The 21,226-nt window shown below is 39.7% G+C and overlaps 1 long non-coding RNA gene across 1 annotated transcript; it reads left to right on the forward strand.

Moving 5' to 3' along the window:
- The first annotated feature begins 20,302 nt into the window (after window positions 1-20,302).
- Window positions 20,303-20,909, forward strand: LOC133736744 (uncharacterized). Its single transcript, XR_009859693.1, has 3 exons — window positions 20,303-20,394; window positions 20,630-20,710; window positions 20,820-20,909. It is a non-coding gene; the product is annotated as an uncharacterized LOC133736744 (long non-coding RNA).
- The last annotated feature ends 317 nt before the right edge of the window (window positions 20,910-21,226 follow it).

The raw sequence follows: 21,226 nt of genomic DNA on the forward strand, positions 1-21,226 counted from the left end.
AAACATTGAAAAGACTATCCAAATCGCATCCAACAATCAAAGTATCAAATCATTGTTTCGGTTTTACACAAAGAAAATCAAAAACAGAAAATCTAACTACAAGAACACTAAACCGTGAAGAATACATATGGAAGGTGGTATGAACAACCCTTAGAAACGTCCCAAGGTCCAACGCAGATCCAAGGCGGCGGCACAAAGTGAAGATCACGGCAAAAGTGGAGGATGGCACGGCTAGGAACTTGTAGTAGCGAAAACCTGAAACTCAAGAGCACCCAAGTGAGAAATCGAAATTGTGGAGAAAATTGTTAACCTTGAGACGTCTAATACACAAGGTATATATAGGAGAACGTCTCAAAGCACTCCCAATTCGTTTCTACTTGACTTCTCCAAGTTCTTGTTGATCTAGGACTTGTTTGGCACAAAACAGATTTCCGGCAGTCTTGACCTCAGTGTACTAAAACAGCCATAACTTCCTCTAGAAAATAGCTATTGACAAGCTGTAAAAAGCTCTGGAAACTAGACATCTGTAGATTTCCAACCATATAAGGATCATAATTTTCTGAGCTCTGAGTGATTTTCTATGCTCCGTTGAAGTTGACTGATCTGCACAGGCAGTAATCCGAATCTGTAATGGATTTGACTTTTAAAGCATAAGTTGAGTCCAATTCGGTTTTCCTTTGTATCACATGCCTCTCACATGTCTTTCACGCCTTATTGAAGAATGAAACGTCAAGAACACCCTAGAACCTTCAAGAATCTCACGGCAATTCAATCCTTACTCAACAAGAAGTCCAAACTCCACATTGCTTTGAAATCCGAATTCCTTGTTGCTTTCTCTTCCATGTGCACGACATATGATCTTCTTGAGACTTCTAGATACTTCATGAACGTTCCAAGGCTCTCCTAGTATGAGTAGAACTCCTTATGCAAGTAGGTTTCCTAGTTGAACACTGCTTCTTTTTCCGAGATGCTTCCACACTCTTCCGGAACCTTCTTGAGTAATCCTTATCCCACAGGGACTCCTTATCACACTAGGTTTCCTTATTTGAGTATAACTGGGTTTCCTTGTCCAAGTAGAACTCCTAGTCCAAGTCAGCTTCAGACTCCTACTTCAACTAGGATTCCTTTTCCTAGTCAAACTGGGAGAACTTCCATTTCTTCATTTCTTTCCATTCCTGCGCCACTTGTGCCTTCCTTAGTCATTTTTGGACTTTGAGACTCCATTTACACCTGTAAAAACACTAACTAAGTTAAATTGATCAAGATAAAGGAAATAACTTAGCAAAATATAGGGTTTAAACATTATAAACGTCGCATTTTATGCTCCTATCAAAGGTGACCTGGAAGGATGCGAACCGGGCAGAGGTTGTTTTTATTTTCTGGAGACCGGTTCTGTGTTTTTCCGGCCAGTTCCGGTGATGCCGCCGGCGGTTCTAGGCTCCTGGGATCGAGAGCTTCAAGTTGTACTGCGGGGGTCGAAAGGTTTCGAGGCTTTTTATTCGGATTTAGGGTTTTGGCTATTTGTTTCAGGGTTAGGGCTTCGTGCTGATAACGTGTTGTAGAGAAACTGAAATTGAGAGGAATTTGCTGTGTATTCTCATTGATAATAGGGGCCTCTTTATATAGAGGATTACAATACATAGAATTTCAATCATACAAGGAAAGTAATCGTACATTGAATAGGAATCTAGATCCTTCTATTTTAACCCTATTACCACTAGGTCAAGTAACCTAGAGTTTGGGCCAGACACATAATCGGGATTTCCTTGAACAGATACTAAATTTTTATTATATTAATAAAGATTAATCTCACAATAATATACTAAAAGCAATATATTTTGAGTTATTTTTTTTTCTTTCTTTCTTGTAGTGGAATATAAAAAATTATTAGAAAACTAATCTTAAAAAGCTAAGATTAAGAAAAACATTGTAGAACTTAATTTATTTTAATTTTCTAAATAGTTAAATAAAAATAATTTTTATTTATTCAAATTAAGATTTTAAAATTGTGCTTTATAGTGGGTAGGCACGAGCACGGCCCGTTTATTGACCCGGCATGATATGGGCTCGGGCCATGGGCCGGACCGGGCTTAATGTTTAAGTAAATGGGCTGGCACGAGCCCGACACGATAATAAATGGGCCGGCCCAAGCACGGCACGAATCACGACTAGGCCCGCTTAAAATGGGCCGGGCCGGCTCGTTTGCCACCTCTAGGCCTGAAACAATTCCATTCCCCAACTTAGCCTTTTTGCCCACCCTAGCCAACTCAGACTGGGCTTCACGGCGACTCCCCGATAGTTTGAGAGGTGAGACCAGTGAGGCCTGTACCACTACTTGTGGGGGTTCCACTGTTCCCTTGGAAGCAACGACAGAGTCGCAACTTGGGATGGCTCAGCGACAAGCCACCCACATCGGAATTGCTTTGCCCTTTCATCTTGTCTCTACTAGGGTTTGAATCCTTTGCTGCAGCCATCTCCAAAACCGGTTTCTCCTTGCCCCGAGATGTCGTCGACCCATTGCCATGCAAAATAGAGGACGATGCCCCCAAGCACAGTCCCACCATCGCCAGAGCCACCTCCGGAGTTTGCTTTCCTCTCTGGATCATCAGAAGCTTATCACAGCCCTCCGCTTCATGAGAAAAAAATCCGCAATCCCTACATAAACCTTTAAACTTCTCATAACGGATCTGCACCTCCGCCGAGATCCTGGCCTTGAAAATGAATCCCCGTGTGGTCCACAGACGCCGCCTGACATCAATTTGACCTCGCAATTCTATTTTGCTGATACGCTCAAAGCAAGCGCATAGTTTAACCCTGAAAATATCATTAGTAGTATAAGTAAATAGGGATCGTTCTATTCCGGGGATTGAGGGTACACCTGTCATTGTCAAACAATTAAACAATTAAAATTAAAACAAAGTATAATATTCACAAAGATATTCACAAGTATAAACATTATTTACGAAATTAGGGGGGTTTTGGTTTTTAGGTTTTCGAAAATTAAAAGCAAGAATTAAAACTAAGTATAAACAAAAACATAACTACACGAATGGAATGAAAGAAACAAAGATCAAAACCGAAATTACAATCAAATTCGATTTAACCCTAATATTGTTCATCTAAGTCATGAGAAAGGAGTTGATCATGTGAAACGTTAGAAAGCAAACAATTTCCCATATTTTACTTTTCAATGCTAATTAATCTAAGTGAAAGCACAAAGACTAATCCTATCAAACATGCATTCAAGCTCTAGAAAGCTAGACAATCATAACATGTTTAACGCATGAAACACATAGAAAGACTATCAACTCAAGTGTGCAACTTAGTATGAAAAAGTCCACCTAATTGCAATCCTCTTTAATTAAATTCGATTTTTGCACAAAACCTTTACTACTTTCGATTCAAGTTACACAAAACCAAAAAGTTGATTCATGTTCTTAAATTCTAGCACCATTCATATAAAAACCCTAAGTGTTTCGAACCACACAAGACTGAAATATGAAAGATATCTATTAAGCAAATTTAATCAAACGATTCTCACAAAAGCAACTAAGAATTACAATATAAGAGTCGAAATTCTCATTTAATCATAAAAATTCCAGAAATAATAACTTTGTTCAATCATGAATGTCAACTAAAACAAAACCAACGAAATACAAAGCAAAGGTTATAAGGTAGAGGTCGAATTACACCGTGGATGGAGGATGATGATGGATGAATAACGATGGAATCCTTGAATCTCGAAAGCAAGCTTCAAAGGTGGATGGTGGAGGAATAGATCACGGCTTCTTCTTCTCTTCCTTGGCCTTGCTTGAATTCCGTGGCTTGCTCTAGAGGATGGAGAGAGGAGATGAGATGCTCACGGCAACAATAGAGATTTTCTGAATTTTTCTAAAGTGTGTAGTGTCTGGAGCGGAACCCTAGACGTCTAGAATGAGGGGATTATATAGGGAACGGCAAACTTGGTCTCCAAGCCGTGTATTTCTTCTTTATTTTCCATGGAATTAATCTGAAAATTCCACATAGTTTCCTCCAATGATAGCTTGCCAAATAAGCCCTATGAGATGGTCCAACCAATCACAAAATTCCAATGTTAATTCCCTAAATAATCTTGCCGAAATTCCCTTGCAAATATTCTGATTTTTCTCTTTTATTTCGGCCAAACTTCCTTTAGGAATTCTAGGGATGAATCTAGACACCTTTTTAGCTTTTCTTGTTGTCCACACTTCTTCTTCCCTTAAAAGTCTCCCAAGAAAATCTCCACCGAAATCTTCTTTTATATTTTCTGATTTTTCACGCCATCTCCTTGTTTCTCTCTTGATAATTCACGGCAACTCTCTCTAGGGTTTACTCCTTGCGTCACAAACCCTAATTCCATGGGCTTTTATGGGCCTTGATCCATTTTGCCGAAAATCCAAGTCAAGTCATAGAGTTCTTGGGCCTTGTTGCGTCAACTTCAAGCCTTGTCACCCTCCAACGTCATGACACTTCATTTTTCCATTTCCTTTTCATGGTTGCGTTGGAAACTTGCTTGGTAAGCTCTCCTCCTTTCCGCAGGGTTTCCTGGTTGGAACAGGAAAGCTTATTTCTTCATTTCTGCTCAATTGTGTGGCCCTTTGTGTCTCATTTTTGCTCCCCTTAACGTTCGCAAGCTTCTTTTTCCTTTCGTGAGTTCATTTCCACTTTTTAGCTCCGAGGTCCTGAAAATAGAAACTGTTAATGAAAAATAGAAACTTTCCTAAAATGAAAAATGGCAACTTTCCTAAACTGAAATGGGAAACTTTCTAAAAATGAAAAATAGAAACTACAAAATGGAAACTTTCTACAAATAGGAACTTTCCCAATCGAAGAATGGAAACTTTCCTAAACTGAAATTTATTAAGGAAATAACGCAGGAAATGTAGGGAAATAACAGTTAAAACGTCGCATTAAAATGCTTCTATCATTTGCCGCACCACGCTGCAAAGGCAGTGTGTCAGCCTTAAAAAACCTTCCCATTGAAGACCCTATGAGAACTAGGTTTTCCTCCGTTCTCAGACGTGGAGGTAGCCCTTTGATCCCCACCCAAGTCTCCACCATATTCACTGGCATCGCCTCCACCGCACTCAGACCATCATACTCCCCAAGCGAAAGCATCCTGCCACCAAAGTGCCACGGCCCACTGTGAAGAATACGGTTGCATTCCTCATGGTTCTTGAACCGGAGAACGAATCTATCTCCTTCCTGAGCCGTAATCACCAACTTGTTCTGCAAACCCCAGAAGGTCGCCATCAATCCCGGTAAGCTCTTCTCGTCATTAGGTTTCTTCGATAACATACAACATACAAGATAGTATCCATCTTCCACCACCGGTGCCGAACCCAGCAATCCAATGACCACCACTGCAGCTTTCGTTAAAGCCAGCGCTGCTGACAAACGTGCCGCCATTTCCTCCGCTATGGATGGTAGAGGTACAGAAGAGATAAGGGAAACCCTAATCCTACTTGAGACTCAGGAGGCTAGTGCTTCCCTTCTCAAACCCTAGCAGACGGCTAGGTCTCCTAAAACATATATTAAACATGTTTTGAAAATATTGTTTCCTCCCTTCTTTTCTTTTCATTTTGCTTTCAAAAAGGGAATTTTTCTTCCATTAATCTATATCCTTTAGGATTCTCTAATCCTATTTATGGGAAGCTCAAACCTTAAAAAGAAGCCTACATAGACGGATTCCATTGCAAAGTAATAATGATGGCGGAAAGAGAGATAGAGGATATAAAAGGTAATGATGGCGCAAGAGCTTTGGAACTTTTGGATCCCTGAATTTCACGAGTTGGATTGCAGCATCTGTTCATCAGGCGTACGCCTTCACCTTATTTTTTCTTATGCGCCTGACCACCAAAACAGAGGCGTTCAGAAGGGAAAATCAAGCTTTTCATGCCTTGAGGCACCCTTTTTAATTTATTAATTAGTAGTATAGTTGATTGAAAAGATTGGAAAAAAGTTAAATATATAATGAGTACTTACAAATGAAAAGTCATTTTCAGTATTTGATAAAAAATAAATAAATATTTTGAACATTTTTTAAAACCGGCCTGCCTAGGTGCTTCTCAGACTAATCGAGGCGGCTGAGCGGCCGCACAGGGGGATTTTTTGGAGACTGGTTACACATATGACCATTTTGTGGATAATCTTCCTTTATTTATTTTTTTTAAATTCAGGGGAGCACAAACAATCCAAACCCCAACATGAAAACAAAAACAAACCCAAGTAATCATGCCTAACAACAGTTGGAAGGCAAAAAAAAAAAATAACAGTACAGATTCAAAGAGAAAACTGGGACATCCAAGTAGACAATAATGCTCTGAGCACCCAAAAAACTAGAAAATAGAGAAGAAGCTACTGTAATTCTGTAATACCCCGGAAATTTATTATTAATTTATGATGATTTTCTGGAATTTATTAAGTTGATTGTTGGGACGATTTCGTGGTTCGAGGGTGGAGCGAAAGTGTTTCGGACGAATAATTACTCGAAACGTTTTATTTTCGAAGGGTCAAAGGGTTGACTTTTTATTCATTGAGTTTCTCTGAAAACTTCCTTCACAAAAGTTGTAGAGCGAGTCGATACGAGTTTGTGGACATGCGGAACGCGAGAATCGGAGTTCGTATGAAGAAGTTATGGCCATCGGAAAAAGTTTCCATTTTGGTTAAATATGAAAAAAATCCGGAAATTTCAGAAAAACCCAAAGTTTCCATTTTCGGAAACTTTTCTCTCTCTTCCCTCTCGAGCCCCTCTCCTCTAGCCGACTTCGCCTACCTCGTTCTCCGTCGTCCGGCCACCATTGGCCACGAGACAACTTACAATAGCTTCGCGTCAATCTCCTCTTGAAGTCTGTGGTGGCAATCAAGCACGAAACGAGCTGTGGACGGAGAAGCAAGGCCGGGAAGCTTGGTGGCGGCGCTGCGTCGAACCCAGATCGGAACTCACGATTCCAGCCACCTCAGGCGGAGTTTCTTAGGGGCTTTTGGAGCCCAGAGGACGTGGAAGCTTTCCCCCAAGGTGGTTTGCAATGATTCAATGTGTGGAGGTCGAATTTTGAAGATTGAGATTCTAGGGTTCATCGAGTTTCATAGCTTTCGAGGTAAATTCCGGCCATATGGCTTCGATTCAGAGTTTTTGCTAGTTATGAATGTTGATGTACATGTTGAGAGGAAGAGTTTGGCACAGGTCTTGCCGCCCAATTCGGAGGTCGGCGGCGGCTCTGCCACTTTCTGTGGCGGCGTTTTCCGGCGGCTTCCGGCCACCTCATGGACAATTTCTGTTTCTAATTTCGATCAACTCATCGATACGAGCATTTCGATATATAGTTTGTAATTTTTGGAAATCGTATGAGCATGTTAGGGTTTTAGCGTTTTCGATTCGTTTCGGTTTTCGATCCGTGAGGATTCGGCTGTCCGATTGATTTGTAGTTTTGATATATTGATCGTAGGACTGTTCCGGAGACTTGGGTGGTCTCCGATGGGGTTTTGTCTCAATTGACTTGTCCATCGGTTTATAGTTCACATGTTTCGAACTTTAAAATGATTGTGTGTTTTGTGTTGTATTGAGTGTGACCTTGATGTGATTAGGTGATTGATGGAATTCTGTGAGCGGAGTTCGGATGATTTTGTGCTTGTCTTGGGTTGTGTGAAGATGCAGCAGGATTTGGAGGTGAGTAAATCTCACATTGTTTTAGGTGATAAATTAGTTGAGTGATGGTTAGTAGAATAAATTGTTAGCTATAAAATCATATCTGATGCAAAATAAATATTTATTTTGAAATATATGAACTTGATTGTCAACGGTTCATGGGTAAGTAAAAACAAAGATTTGTTACAAATGATTTTCGGTTTGAGTAGATTGTGAAATATAGTTGGAATTGTTTGGAGAAGTGAAAAACATTGTTTTGCGTGATTGTATCATTATTGGGTTGCGAGGTGATTTTGAGGAAAATAAATGAATTTGAAAAGAGAAATAAGGATGTGTTAGATTTCTGTTTTGGAAAGGAAATTGTATGATTTAGAAAATGTTTTGTTATGGTTTTGAGGTTGTTGGAGATAAGGAAATGATATTTGAGGCGATCAGTTTTATTGTGATGTTGTATGATTAAATAAATGGAGTGTGGTGTAGTAGGACCTGCGTGGAGGAACCAGTGTGGCGTAGGAGTAATTAAATAGAGTGTGGTGTGGTAGGACCTGTGTGGCGGAACCAGTGTGGCGATTTTTGTGACGATTGTTATGAAAAGGATATGGATTATTGTTAAGTGATTGATATTTGAAATTGTTGATGTGGTGTTGGGGTTATCAGTAGATGGACGTGTATTGATTTTCTTGTTTATTCTTATTAATGAATTGCTTGTTTTTCTTTCGTAATCTCCTGAACTACATTCATATGCAGCGATTACGGTTTTTTGAATTGATTGGTTTTAATTTAATCTCTTGAACTAAACGTTATGTAGGGATTACTATGACTTCTATTGATTGTTTTAATGTAATCTCCTGAACTATATGATATGCAGGGATTACTATGAATTGCTTGATGTGCTTTTGATGTGATCTCCTGAACTAATTCATATCCAGGGATTACTTTTTACTTGATTTTGAATTATAAGTGCTTTACATTTTTGAGAAGTGGTTGTTGAGATTTCAAATGTTTTGAAAGGTCACTGAGGTGACAATTATTCGGTTGAGATAAAGGGAAGATGATTTTGGATTATTGGAGTTTTAAATGTTTTAAAATGCTACTTGAGTTTGATTGTTTAGTTGAACCTTTGTAAAATTAAATGCATCAATTGAGAGTCAGAGCATGTGGGTGGTAGATTTTAGTTAACGTACGAGAGCATGTTATGATATGAACTTGATGTTTGTGTAGTGATAATTATATAGCGATTTTGTTAGGTTGAGATGGTGTAAGTTTGTGTTTCATCCTTGTTGTTTTGAGTTTACTCACACGAGCTTTCATAAGCTTACCGGGTTTGTTATTTCAACCCGGTGCACTATTCAATAGTGTATGGGTCTGTCCTGCAGGTTAGGGTGAACGTGGTGAAGCTGTGGTCCCTTGCCATTGCAGTTGTGAATTCAGGAACTTAATTGTGGTACGCACTTGTTAGTCTTCTGCTGTGTAGTGAGTGGGGTGAGGCTGTTTACTTATTGAATTGTTATTCAGTACTTTAGTTCGTAAACTTGGTGTAATGTAACATAAGACTTTAAAGATTGAGGCTGTATTGACATTGTGGGTTCAGGACATCTTTACTTGCTGTTCTTTAAAGGAAAATTTTCCTAGTGTTTTGTATTGATGTCTGAACCATCAAGCCCGGAGTATTTGTACGTGATTGTTATTTGTTTATTATTTGTGCTTGAACATCGGGGCGTGACAAATTCAGTGGTGCAACCCCTTGTAGATTGTTGCCTAAAACAACACATCTATAATTAGGAAGTAGTAGTGATCAAGACCTCGTCAAATCTTCGTTTAATTCAGCATAAAGGAGGTGGTGTTGAGGTAATTAAATAAGTTGTATTGAGTTATTTTGTTTGGAAAGATCCTAACTCATCAACACAACATAATCTTTTAACCTTGGACATCATCCAATGTGTAGTTTTGTGTTGGTGTAGTACATCACCCATTAAGGTTAACTGTCATAGCGTCTATTTCTTAATGTGATACAAAGTCAGAGTATTAGTTTTTATTTTATATTTTTTAGTCTAAAGTGCAACTTCCACGAACAATTTTTTTTTTTTTTTTGAAATTAAGAGTTGGTGTGGTTGCTCTCAAGCCTCCTCGATTAGTGAAACTGCTGAATACAATTTGGTTGGGAGGCGGGAGACCTGGTATCTAAACCCCAAATTACATTAATCAATGGAAGAGTATCCCTAATGATAATCGGAGCCTCCACTAATCCTACATTAAGCGATTTCTACCAATATTTTTTTGTTTTTTTTTTGTTTTCTTGAAATAGGATCAGTACGGCTGCCATTAAGCCTTGATCATTAGTGAAACCGCAGAATACATGGAGGGGGGACATTCTACCAATATTTTGTTAAAAAGAAATGTCTTGGCACCAAACTAAATGGTAGCACCAAATGCTTTGCCCATTTTATTATTTGATCGACTTATGTGATTTATTTACATTTTTGCCTTTATAGAGTAATTATATGATTTAAAAAATGTTCTTTTTTTTTGAAAGGATGATTAGAAATGTTAGATTATAACAATTTAAACAATGGTGTTCACTTGGTCAGTGACTGACTAAGGAAATTATACTTAATCACTTTTGGATGTAAATTCAATTGTGGTATTATTATTTTTTATACAAATTTTAAAATTGAGGATTAGTGTAACGCCCCAAATTGCACCTCTCTAGCTTGAGCATGTCACGGTGCCGCGTGTCTCTAAGACATAAACCGAAAGTTCGATTTACATCCTAGAAACCCGCAAGGCATTTTGTTTTATAATGATTTTCGTAAAACGCACAACGGAGATTTGAAAATACTTTTGAGGTGAAAACTTCTTAAAATTATTAAATTCACTTTGTTCGTCTAGAACTTGTTATTTTTGAAAAGTCAAGGAATAATGGACTTAACAACCACAACAAACAGCCAACAAGAAGTTCCGAGATAACTAGTGTCAAGAAATAAAAGTCGAAAGAAACATCCGGAACCTGATTTCCATTACGAAGAGTTATCGAATCCCGCACACCCATCTCCGTCCTCCACAATCCTGTTACCAGTGCACAGTACCTGGAACCACACTGTTGTAGGGGTGAGCGTTTGTCCTCGTTGCTCAATAGTGGCTTCATCCTGACTAGAGTTTAAAACTTTTAACTTTAATGGTGCACCAGTATGAAAACATACTCAAACCATTTTATTTAAATAACGACAAACTTCTAAAATATTTTATGACCCAAAATCAATGCATGAAACACAAATAAATACGGCGCCACATATTACCTGATGGCTGGTCCTGTAAACCCACTACACGATCTTACCTCGAATTAATAAACAACCAGGTAAGCGTAGTGAGAGCGTCCACTACCTAGCTACACACACGGAACCGTGTCATCATTGCGATCGTTCACTGTCTGACGGTGTAGCTAACCCTTTGGAGGTTAAAGGGATCGAACCCTAGGAATTCAGTGTCACCCTTCGCTCTCAGGCCATCCAAATTCTCTCACAGTTTGGTTAGTATGAATTGCATTTTAACGTAACCAAGTCATGGAACTCATCATGCATCAACATTAAATTAAATATGAAAAACAACTAACCGAGTGAGTCCTGAATCCCCTACCTGGATTCCGAAGTTTTACCATTTCGGGTTGTCCGAAATTCACGAACCCTCTGTTCCCAGGGTAACTGGAGTCATAATTTCTGACATATCAATCGTTAATAATCTATCGAACAACTATTTGAAGTCTCAATGATTAATAAATCATCCAACCAACTTTTCCTTGTTTGACCAGGAGTTGACCAAGGTTTGACCCATGTTTGACCAATCACGACTAATAACCATTTTTGACCAATTACAAACTATATCAAGACGTTTCTCAAATCGACACAATTTCATTTTCAATTAGGTGCACCTCAAAAGTTACTAAGGGCACCCAATATCAACAATAGTCTTAGCAACCCTTCATTACCGTGAAACTTCTAGTTCACAATTCTGTCAATATTCCTTGTATATCTCAACATCCACATTCATAGACTTCTCACATTCCCTTCAATTTCAAGTTTCATAGTCAAGTAACCATCACATACAATTCACTTCTACATTTCCGATTGATAATCAAGCTTGATCAAACTTAATATTAACTAGAACACAACAACCCAAGTAGTCAAAGGAACTGATTATCATTGCAACATAAACCACAATTCACCAAAACCAACAATAGCTTAGCTCACCTCAGTCGAAACTCTAGAATGCTTAGTGAGCTGCTGCTTTCGCTCTTTCGACCAAGAACACGGCAAATCACCCAATCTGCTCACACTTCAAAGCAAAGCTTTGCAACTTGAAGCTCCCAATTTAAACTAGCACGGCGGTCTAAGCGTAATTGGACACCAGCTCGTACTTTAGGACGTCAGCGACACCTCGACGAAGCCAGAAAAGCCGCAGGCGACGGTGGTTATGATAGAACCCGTAAACACCCAAAAACATCGATTATTAAAACTTGATCGAAACCAAAAACTAGTCATAGCACAATGTAGAGCACAATGAGAGAAGTATTTTTCCTACCTCATGAAGATCATTCCGTCGCCGGAATTTGTCGAAGAATAGCCGGAAAAACACGAAGCTTTCCGGCTTTGATTTTCCCCCAAGAGTTACCGGATCTATGATCTGACCCCAGAAAGACGTCGACAACGAGGAGAGGAAGCTGTTGATGCCAGTGTGCCGCCGTGATGTGGCTGGACGGAGATTTTCCGACCGGGTCGTCTTCTAGGGTCGCCAGGTCGTCAACCGGGTCGAAGAGCCCAGAGTCCTCTAGAACATTCTGGGGCGTACGATCTTATCGAGTTGTATTTTTAGCCTTCCGTAATTGAATTTCAACGGGTGAGATCAAGCGGTGATAAAATTCGGACGATCTAGATCGCACCGTGATAATTTCTGTTATTTAAAATGAATTTCCATAATTTTCAAACTTCGGAAATTCATAATAAATAGCTCGGGTGTCCGAAAAATTCTCCGAAAATATTCACGAACTCGTGACATCACGTACTTTAATATCAGACCGTTAAATTGAAGATGTAACCTTGTGAAAAATTTCGAAAAATAAACCCAAGCATCTTGCTTAGTACCGAGATTATAAATTCAATCTCGAATAATTCCACTCTAGTACCTCAAGTATTTCCGGGGTTCAAAAATAGGCGATATTAGCACCTCATTAGCAGTCTTTGCATGGAGCGCTTACCCTCTCAGTAAAGGGAAAGGGACCACTACACCCAGAAACCCACTGCCCGTCCCTCTATTTTAGTTTATTGAATAAAAAAAGGAAAAGAGTACAAGGTGGGAGAGGGGGACATAAACCGAAAACCCCTCCCAAAAACAAAAAAGAACAACCCGAAACAAAATCCTGGAAACTACTAAGGACATCCAAAAATAAGAACTAACAAACAACAGTCCTTTGGAGGCCAAAAAGCAACAACTAACCAGAAACCAATGACAGAGTCCAGTGCTTCAGCAAAGGTGACTTTAGTTACTCAAATGCATAGCAAGCAAAGTTTCTTCGTCAACTCCATGTCCCACCAAGTCAAGGCACTGATGATACTTAATTAAATAGCCATATAAGAAACTATGTTTTTTTTTTTTTAACCACTGCAAGTGGCCTAGTGGTTCTTGCCTAGTTGGGTGTGCTCCCCAACCTAGGTTCAAACCCCGAAGCTGTCAAAGTGGCCAGACACTGTGCTGCAATGCATAATTGGAGCATTTCACATGCGCCGAAGGGGTTTATCTTGGGCCTAGGAAGCTTTTGGGTTCCCCTTGACAAAGTCAAAAAAGAAACTATGTTTTTTTTTTTTAATGGGTATGAAATCCAGAAAAGTTGGGAGGCTCATCTCCACACCTAAGAAACTATATTTTTTAATTTTGTTATTTGTTTTTCATGGTTAGATTTATATTCAATGATGATTGAGCATAAATTTCTTCGTCAATTACTGACTAGGTGAATATTATTGCAATTTAAATCACAATAAATGTAGATGTTTTTTGAAATGTTAAATGTGGATATTTATGCCTTTGTTATTTATATGGATGCGGCTATTGCCATCCTACAATTTTCTTACAAATATTTGAATTATTGAAAGACTATATTACCCAATTGCAAAATGACTAATAAGTACACTAATTTTCTAAAATCTAAATCTGTAAGGAAAACTAAGTACATAACCAAGTAATTATATACAAAGACTAATTTTTTTTTTAGGGAAGCGGTGTCAAGCTCCATTCAATAAATCAAACAACGTCACTGCATCAAGCTCGAGAGATTCAAAAATCCCTCATAATACAAATAGAAGAACAGATCAAGTTTGCACAAAGCAGAGGTGCCTAAACTAAAAAGTTCAAACACATTACAAACTGCACAAAGTAGCCAAATTATTACTAGCCAACAAAACGAAAAGCCTAAAGGAACTACCGAAAAGAAAAGCAAACAAAATAAACTTCCCTAACCCTACCCAGTCTAAAAAAGGAACCACTGTCCTAAGCATCTTGACGCCTAAGACCTCTAATGGTGTAAGTCGCAACAAATCAACACAGCCACAAGTACCTATCAAAGACCGACATAGGATTAAGAAAGGAACATGCCTCCTCCCAAAGACCCCACCCAACCCAAAACTGAAAGAGAAGAAAAGGAGAGAGACGGGCTAACCCATCCAAGCCACAAAGCTGCAACCTAGACAGATTCAATACCCATCTCCTCCCTCTCTTCCCTTTAGATCGAGCAGACCGGAGCCGCCGGAAGGACGCGCTCCATCAATCCTCTGGCGGGCGGGCGGGCGCGCTCCTCCACAATTGCCTTGGACTACGGGAGAAACTTCGGGACCTCGGCCTAGAAGCAAATCAGACCGCCGTCCCGCAAAACCTAGGGTTGCCGCCCTCCTACCAGAAACTCCACATAGCCTCGCAGGGAGTCGCCGCTTGACTAGGTCGCCGCGTTGCCCTAATCCGGGTACCACCGCCACCCTCGATCACAACAACCGCTGCTGCTGACTCTGTGGATCACCTCTCGCTGTCCAAACGAGACTCTCGGCCTGCGCCGCCGCCTTACCGTCGTCGCACACCACCCTAAGAGCACGCCGCAGCCTTGCCTGGTCCGGGGAGCGAAGCTACACCGCAGCCAGCAACACGAAACCCTCGGTTTCATTTCCGAGGTTGCTCCAAGAAACTCGGAGGCCTCCGTTGGGAGCTCTATTTAGGTTTACCAATATTTTGGATTTGTTTGAACTTCTTGATTTGGTGCATCAATACAAAGACTAATTAATTTCTCATTACGTAACATTAATCTTCATCTTCTCCACCCAAATTTGAATTTATTACTAATTTATTAGTCTCTTGTTGCTTCCTCATCGTTAATTTATTATTTAATTCATAAAATCATTAGTGTTAATTTCATCAAAATATTTGCAATACCGTTTGTGAACACCGAAAGTAAAAATTTAAAACACGAAAAAGAAAAAAACTCAATCTTCAGCATTGCTCAAAATTGTTAACTTACTAATCTTTTGACATCGATTGAAATAGACGAACATTGAAACTGAAAGAAAAAAAATGGAAGTAAATCAGATTATGATTTTATTAGGAAACTTTAATAGATTTTAGTTTTTTTATTGGTACAAATTAAATGAGAGATTTTTTTTTTATATATGATTTGGTTCATGATTAAAAGAGAAATTTTATTAACACATCCCTAATTTCTTAATACACAAACCTTTAATTCTTTTTTGCCATTTTTTCCCAAATTGTTCCTCTTTTGCCCTCCCATACCTCTTCCTCCTTATAGCCCCCTTATAGCCTCTACCCTGCACACTTTTCTTTCTCTGCCTCTCTCTTCTCTCTCCGTCCATCCATCTATTGTCTCTCTACTCCCTCCAAACTTCTCTCTTCTTTTTTGTTGTACCACACCAGTACACAACACCACCTAAATTTGGACTCATATTAGCTAGTGGATTGATACATACAATCATGCATCATGCATATGCCTACAAATTAAAGAGAGATGGTAGCGATGAACCAGATTATGAAGGCCATAGCCATAGCCATTTCAAAGATGCTAGCTCTACAAACACATCCTCAGTTAGTTCACCATGTAGAAAAGCCGATTTCACATCTAGTTGATATATTGCCCAGTCCTTTTGTGCAGCAAGAGCAATAATCAATCGAACTGTGTCCATCCTTGCCATAGGTACAAACACCTCTGTGTAATCGACTCCATGCTGTTGTGTATACCTTTTAGCTACTAGACGAGCTTCGTACTTGTCCACCTTCCCATTTTCGTCAAGCTTCGTCTTGTAAACCCACTTAACACCAATCTTTTTTTGCTCCAGCTGGTAAGTCTGTTAATAGCCAAGTGTCATTCTTCTCGATAGCTTTCATCTCAGAGTCCATAGCTGCTCTCTACTTCTCACTCTTCATTGCTTCTTCAAAATGCACAGGATCAACAGATGCAGACAGTACCATATTAGCCACATCTTCTTCTTCGGAAAGTCCCTTACCACTCTCGTAATCATCCATCCAGACCGGTCTTCTTCTAGGTCTTCTTTCATTAGGGCTAGATCTTCCTTCATTAGAGCTAGGTGAGCTCACATCATTCACATGGCTTAAGGAGCCAGTCTCCACTTCTTCTGCATCATTATCTACTTCACTATCTTCTTCAATGACATCTCTTATGGCAGCTTCTCCTTCGTTGTCACCCCATTCCAAGTCAACCACAATTAAGTCCTTGTAACTCTTGTCCCAATCCCAACACTTATCTTCTTTGAATTTGACATCCCTCCTCACCATAATTCTTTTTGATACTAGATCATAAAGCCTATAGGCTTTGGATTCCTCACTGACCCCCAACAGCACGCAACAAGAACTCTTATATTTCAACTTGGTTCTCTTGGCATCTGGTACATGGACATGTGAGACACATCCAAAAACCTGAAAGTGCTCAACTGAAGGCTTAATTCCACTCCAAGCCTCTTATGGAGTCATGTTCTTCACAGCTAGAGTAGGACTTCAATTTAGGACATGTACAGTCCAATTCACAACTTCTGGCCAAAAACTCTTTGGAATCTTCTTCTCCGAAAGCATACTCCTCACCATATTCATAACTGTCATGTTTAGGGGTGGGCATAAATGACCGAAAGACCGAAATACCCGAAGGAACTGATCCGGACCGACCGGTTCGGGTCGGGTTTTAGACTGAAATAGGTGATTTCGGGCCGGTTCGGTCCCTGTGCTAAGTGATGCCGGTCCGGTCCCGATTCTTGACTAGCGGTGAATGCTTGGACCGGAAAACCCGACCTTGTGTACGTGTCTTCCATTTATAGGTTATTTTTCTTAGTCTATTGTGTTACTATGGACCTGACCACATGCGATTGGTAACTAAACCTAAAAGCCTCAGTTCCCAAATCGATCTCAACCTCTCAGGCTCTCAGCTCTCCTCCTCTATCTCTCTATTCTCACTTCTCACTTTCTCAGCTCTCACTCTCTCTGTTCGAGAGTTCCGGAGAGGCGGAAACCAGAAATCCAGTCTTCCGGCCACATGCCCACATCCTATATCGCAAATCCAGTCTTCTCAATTCTCAGCTTCTCATCAGCTCTGCCTCTCTGCCTCTCAGCTCTTCCGGCCAGATCTCACAGTCTCACCGTACTCTTCCAAGTTCCGGCCACAGTCTCGCTCTCGCATAGGTACTCACCACAGTCTGACTCTCTCTATTTTGAGCTTCAAGCTTGAATGCTTGATTAGATCAGTGTATATTGAGGCTTATTAGATCAATGGATCCTGCTGCCATGGTGAGTTATGAGTGTTTGCTGTGTTGCAGGTAGTGCAGAAGTGTAGATTGCAGCATTGCAGGTAGTGCAGAAGTGCAGATTGCAGAAATGCAGAATTCTTTTACAGGACCGGAAAACGGAAAAAATCGGCCCGTTTTGGACTGGTCCGGGTTTAGCCCGGTCCCTGTTATCTGAAACTGTAAGCCCGGCCCGAATTTATACTGCCGGTCCCAGTCCCGGTCCCTGGAAACTCACTGCCGGTCTGGGACCGTGCCCAGCCCTAGTCATGTTCTTCCTCTCTGCAACTCCATTTTGTTGTGGAGTTTATGCAGCCGTCAGTTGTCTCTTGATGCCATTCTCTTTACAAAGTTGATTAAATTCTTGTGAGGTGTTATCCCCTCCTCGATCAGTATGTAAATACTTAATGTAACAGCCTGTTTCTTTCTCAACAAGACTCTTAAAGTATTTAAAAGTGATGAATGCTTCTAACTTCTCAACTAAAAAGTATATCCATATTTTCCGAGAAAAATCATCAATGAAACATATTGAGTACCTTTTGTTGCTATTTGATATAGGAGTGATCAGACCACACAAGTCTGCATGGATCAGTTGAAGCTTCTGTGATGCTCTCCAATTGCTCTTCTTTAGATTCGTGCTGCTTTCCTACCATGCATGCTATACATACTATTGTGGAGGCAGAGAATTGTGGTAGTCCATGCACCATTTTCTTGAACTGAAGGGTTCTTAGTCCTTTATAATTCAGATGACCAAACCTACAGTGCCACAAATGAGACCAATCCTGAGAGGTTGTATGAAAACAAGCTTCCTTTCGTGGTTGAGACCTAGCCAACATAAAGAACATTCTATTGGCTGACATCTCAGTTTGGATGATCAAACCCTTCACTGGATAGTAAATCTGACACTTCCCATGTTGGATTAGGATTGCTAACCCTCTTTCCTGCAGTTGGCCAATACTCAACAAGTTGTTCCTTAACTCCGGCACATAGAACACCTCGGTAACCACATGCACAAATTCACTCACCTGCAGCCTCACATTCCCTTTTCCCATCACTGACATCTTCTAGTTATTTCCAAGTTTCACCATCTGCCTGAAACTTTCGTTGTGATTACTAAACAAAATTTGTCTCCGCACATGTGATTGCTGCATCTTGAATCCAGAAACCACACGTCTTCTGTTTTTGCTTCATTCAGCTCCACATATGACATTAACATCATTTCTTCCTTCTCATCGAGCTCAGCATAATTGGCTTCCCAGCTAGGATACTCATATTGAAAGTGTCTGAGCTTGTGGCACTTGTAACACTCAACAACGGATTTGTCGAAGATCTGACGCCCTCTACCTCTGCCTCTTCCTCTAAATGATCCTCGACCACGACCTCTTCCTCTTGATCTGTCCTCATGAGTTACTTTCAAGGCTTGTTCTCCCCCATCATGCTTATGAAACTTCTGCTCGTGCACAATTACAGAGCTTTGCAACTCATCGATGGATAGACTGTCAATATCCTTCTACTCCTCAATCAATAGAACAAACAATGTAATTAAATTTGTCTGTTAAGGATCGAAGTATTTTCTCCACAATTGTAACATCTACCATTCGCTCACCATGCACCCTCATCCTGTTAGCCACAGACATTACCCTTGAAAGGTAGTCAGAAATTTTCTCACTCCAAGGTTTCAAACTCTTTGCGAAGAGCTTGAAGAATTGACCTCTTCACTCGTGCATTCCCCTCATACTTCTTCTTCATTGGGTCCCAAATCTGCTTTGAGGTGTCCTTCTGAAGAATGGTTTCCAAAATGGTTCCATCAATGGCCTGGAACAAGTAGTTCTTTACTTTCAGATCCTTCAACTTCAACTCATCGAGCCTTTTTTTGCTGCGCCTCTGTCATAGCTGTTCCAACCTCTAGCTCTGTATAACCAGTCTCCACCAAGCTCCAATACTCTTTGGACCTTAGAAAATTCTCCATCAACATACTCCAATGGTCATAATGATCCTCGAAGCGGGGAATTACAGGTTGCACAAAATTCCATTCACTCGACATACTTCTCTCTCTATTTGGAAGTCACTCAAAGTCTGCTACTTTTTCTCAATTTGGAAGTCACTCAAAGTCTGCTACTTTTTCTCTCAGGCCCAGTGGGGGCACTGATACCAGATTGTTGCGAACTGAGAACTTAAGCAAAGTTGTGAACTAAGAACTCCAGTAAAGCAAAACACACTCAATCTGGAAATGACTTCTTATTGAATGAAACAAGCTTTGGCTATTAAATAGTCTTTACAATCCTAACAGAAAGCAACAATGAAGCCCACGTTTATACTAATTAAAAACGTGGTAATCAACAGAAGAACAAGGCAAACAACAACCTACTTCCCTAGTCAACAGGGATTATTCAAACAGACGATAAAAACTCTAACTGAAACACCTACTAACTCGACACTCCCTGGTTCAATGTTCCTGTACATTTCGAGTTCCAACATTTTCCCATCTAGTAAAATATATGTTTATTAAAGGATATTTACTAATCATTTCCACAGTTCTTGTATGAAATATACCTTTATATTTCTGGAAAAACGAAAAACCAAACCACATGTTTAAGAAGACTGACATTATTAAGATAATAAGATCCAATTCTTTGCTATGTACATTAGAGAAAAGGAATTTTCTACCTACTTTACTATGTTCATCTGTACTTTTTATTGGTATCCTTATAGTCTTCTCCCCCTTAACATTATTATTATTTCAATGTCATTTCTTAAAAAACAAAATGAATAACTGACATTAGATTTAAACTATTACTCTTTTCCGGGGATAATAAACTTGTGGAGTACGGGAAATCACTGAAAGTAAGTTCATGAACGGAACATGACGCTGACCTTGGTCCTATGATTAGCAAGCAAGTAAGTGCATGGAAGTTCCATTTTTTTTCCCTGAAGACCAATTTGACGACAAGATATGATTTTTATTTTTCAAGAGACACAATAGTGATATTGAAAGTTGTCTTTCTATAAATTATCCATTATTTACATAACTGTTGCCCAAAATAGCACATGTTGTTAAAGCGGTGGTATCAGGTCCTTAAAAACAGTTGCCTTTTAGATTTTATTAATGACATGTTACGGGATTCACTCACAGGCCAAGGAGCGCATATGCAATCTAATCCAATCTGGTGTTGAAAGTGGTGCCAGGCTATTGCTGGATGGGCGAGATATAGTGGTACTTTTTTGTAGATTTCATAATTTTCCTCTTAATGTATATATATGCAACTGACTCGGTTTTCAGAGAGATTGATTTGCTCTTATTCTACTTCATGCATGACAAGCAGGTCCCAGGTTATGAGCATGGCAATTTTATTGGCCCTACTATCTTAGCAAATGTTACAGCTGACATGGAGTGCTACAAGGTATTTTTGACATTTTTCTTTTCCTTAAATTTTCCATTTTATTTTCTGCTTGGTGGATCAATCGTAGTTTCTAGAGAGCACTTGGTAGATGATGAATGAAAATATTCTTCTTTTTTTCTTTTTGGCATTTTTATTTTCCTTAAAATTTCCATTTTGTTTTCTGCTTGGTGGATCGATCTTAGTTTCTAGAGAGCACTTGGTATAGATCATGAATGAAAATATCCACCAACATATCTGTTTTTGAAGCCACTGATATGGATATAGGAGTGGAGGATGTCATCAATCCAATATCTGGCCAGAATATAATGAAATAAGGAAAGTACATTACT

Source organism: Rosa rugosa, chromosome 3, assembly GCF_958449725.1.
Source record: "Rosa rugosa chromosome 3, drRosRugo1.1, whole genome shotgun sequence".
Taxonomy (NCBI): domain Eukaryota; kingdom Viridiplantae; phylum Streptophyta; class Magnoliopsida; order Rosales; family Rosaceae; genus Rosa; species Rosa rugosa.